We start from the raw sequence: 3,606 nt of genomic DNA, 5'->3' as shown, positions 1-3,606 counted from the left end.
TATTTTTCTTGTTGCCCTTGACGGATACGAAACATGCGCAACGAATAAAAGGATCGAGATTTTACCCAAGATGCATCTAAACTTAATTTAGTGATTAACATGCATTAAGCACAACCCTAATTACACTAAATTAGGGTTAAAAGAAACATTTACCTTTGAAGCTCCCGATGCTTCACATCTTCTCACGATCACGAACCCGAGACCACCACTAGAGTTGACCCGCTATACTCCAGACTTAGAATCGAGTTGTGGGACCCGTTCAATGAAGAAAATAAAGAAAGATGGATGAAAATTGGAGAAGGAATTTTAGGGTTTGAGATTTGGGAGAAAGAAAACTTCAGGTTAATTTGTAATTCAAAATTACAAAATGTCAAAAACAAATCTTTAATTTGAAAATTGCCCCTTAAATAGACTAATTACATGCAATTATTGAATCACCAAAACCCAACACCTCACAATCCACTAACCATTAGTGGATTTATTCACTATTCCATTTTCTCTTAGTGGGCTTGGTGTCATCACCATGAGCTTCCACTTAGCCCACTAAGAGTTAGTGGAATTATCCAACAAAATGTTGGATTTTCCCACTAACTTTGGTCAAAGGACAAAATGGCCATTTGACAATTTTAGTCAAAGTTAGAAGTCAACATTTTGACTTTTTACCATTTTATCCGTCTTGACTAATTTCGATCTCCCGAGCATGAATCCACATTCATTTTTCTGAAATTCAAATCATATTTGAATATAAAGACAATCAAAGTTTAACTTTTCAAAGTCAAAAGTCAAAAGTCAACATTTTGACTTTTCACAACTTTAACCATTTCCATCAATTTCGAGCTTCCGAATATGAATTCATATTCATATTGTTAACATTTAAATCACATCTAAACATAAAGCCCTATAACTGACGGTTATATCACATATATTCGTCGGTTTCTCTCTTTCTACCTAATTCGAACAACTCGAATTATTCCAACATGTTGTTCTAAGTTAATTCCATGTGAGTTAGCAAGGGAACCTAATGGACTTATAGATCATGGGATCCAACGATATAAGATTAACTTGCTAAATCCTTTTAGACTGAGCTAATTAACATTCGTCAACTAACGGGTCATTCCACTAAAGTTTCATAGTTGCACTCCCTCACTATAGATATATTTTTATTCACTTGATATAACAATGATCAATAAGTTAATCCTTCATGGGTTGTTCGTAACCTCGGCTGGGTCAAAATATTGTTTTACCCCCGAGGCTGCATCTTGTTCCTTAAGTCCAAATGATCCACTATTGAACATTTGGTTTAAGGTCCAACCTATAAACCGAATCCCTCTCAGGCCAATGAGAGGGTGGGATCCCTTGTACAAAACTTGTATTAGTCCTTAAGGGAACAACCTATCTACTAACCCTAAAGCGGGTAGGAGTAAAATCCATCTTGCACCCTATGTCCCTAGCCATCTACCCGATCTTACCCCTGAAATGGGAGGCTTATTAGGCCAGCACCATTGAGCTGCCCTCACCTATGCAGATTTAAGGATAATATCGGTTGAACAGAAGTTCATAGTTTGCTCAGGATTAAGATTAAGTTACCTAAGTCATCATAAACGAAATAGTCAGTTTATATAATCAATGGTGTTATAACTTAAATAGGATGCCCTCATTCTCATGTCTCTACATGAACGATTCAGGATCACATCGTTTGTACTAACTATAAACCCAAAATTCTCTTTGGATTTTTTTTATATGAAAGGAATAAAAAAAATGGAGATTAAGTATATATATATAATTAAAGGTTTTATTTAGAAAAAGAAAAGAAAAGAAAAGATAAAGGGAAAGAAAGAGGAAAGTGGGAGAGGAGAAAAGTTAATTAGTTTTCTTTCTCATTTTCCTTTTCCACCGCTAAACACATCTTCCCTATTTTCTTATTTCCTTTGGGTCCTTAAACTTGAGATAGATGTTGAGGTAGAATCTGAGGAAGAAGAAGAAGAGTAAAGGGTTGAGAATTAAGGTGAAGAGATAAAGAAAATCATGAAGGGATAGATAGCCATGGCAGAAGCTTCGTGTTTACAGACATCTTCTAGTTGTTTGCGTCGATTTGAACACCACAAAAAGAATTAAGAGGTGAGGGTTACATTTACTGAAAGCTACTTCCTTTTCAAACAAATTTTAAGAAGAAAGTTTGAACAAATTCGGATGTTCATTGGGTGATTTTTGATGAAGAAAACAAGGTAGCTGGTTTTCACGTGAATTCAGAAGGTCTCTAGTTTTTCTTGTATTGCTGAGAGTACCGGTGGAGTTAGGATCTCTATTTGGTATGGTTGGAAAGCTTATTCAAGTTACTACAACTTTTATGAAGAAATTGTGAGTTAAATATGATTGGAAGTAAGCTGAATTTCATAAACAAATCAGGGGATAGTAGAAGACTCTATTTTTGAACTCTCTCTATTTCGGGCCATTTCTGTAGCAATTTGTTGGGAGTCGTATTTTCTTTCCTTCGAGTAAATTAGAGAGGACATCAAAATAAAGATTTTGATAGAAATAACACTCATTTTTATTAAGTATTGAGGAAGTTATAGTCATTTGAAATTTATGTTAAAAATCTGGAAAATGCAGAGAGTTGTTCAAATAAGATTTTATTTCTTAAGCTTTGTTTTCGTGAGCGTGATCTTTAGTGCAACATCTTATGTATATCTTTAGAAAACCAAAATGTTTAGAGTTCTAATACTCGGTTGGGTTGTTGGCAGACCGAGAAGAATTAAGTCGAGCTTATAGACCAAGGATCTAGCCCAAGACTGTGAGTGACAAAACCAATTTTGAAATATTTTCCATAACTGTTATTTATGATTGAATGCGATAAATGTTTATTTACGAAGCCATGAAAGGTATTTGAATTTCATGACTATTTTCAAGTATACGTTTGAAAACAAGATTTCTTAATGAAATTTATGCTAGCACGTGGATATAATGTTTGGAAAGTATTTAAACCACAATGTTTTAACCAAAACATGAATTAGTAAGAAGTTTTGTTTTAAGAACTACAGTTTTTCACGAAAGAGTTGAGTAAAGTTTGAGCTTTGTGTAAGATTTATAAGCAGGCATGTTTTAATATTTTTAGATGATTTATGAAATTTTCATTAACTACATGACTGAGATCTTGAGTCTGAGGCTAGCGAATACCATGTGCACACTGGTTAGATTTAGTTGTTGACGTTGAATGTACTCCGTGACAACGATGCTGTTGTGAGTGCTGGATGGGTCCCACTACGACAAAGGCGATGGGAGTGCTGAACGGGCCCCACTACATCGTAAAGCTTGTAAACGTTAGTTGTTCTTGGTGTGTCCTACACAACGTAGATTTGTCATGTTAGTTAAAATGTTTCGATAGACTTGATATGCCTTGCTAGATTTCAATGACGTACATGCTGAGTATTTGAGAAAGCTATTCTTATTACTATACGTTTATATTTACGACTTGTATAAACAGATTTATATATGTGTAATGTTTTCACATGCTCTTATCTTTAAATTTATAGTTTTAAACTGAGTCACTCACTGAGCTTTATAACTCACCCTTTCCAAAAAAAATTTACCCATTTTTCAGGTAGAGAT

The sequence above is a fragment of the Cucumis melo genome, chromosome 12, assembly GCF_025177605.1.
Source record: "Cucumis melo cultivar AY chromosome 12, USDA_Cmelo_AY_1.0, whole genome shotgun sequence".
NCBI classification, from domain to species: Eukaryota; Viridiplantae; Streptophyta; class Magnoliopsida; order Cucurbitales; family Cucurbitaceae; genus Cucumis; species Cucumis melo.
This window is presented reverse-complemented; position numbering follows the sequence as displayed.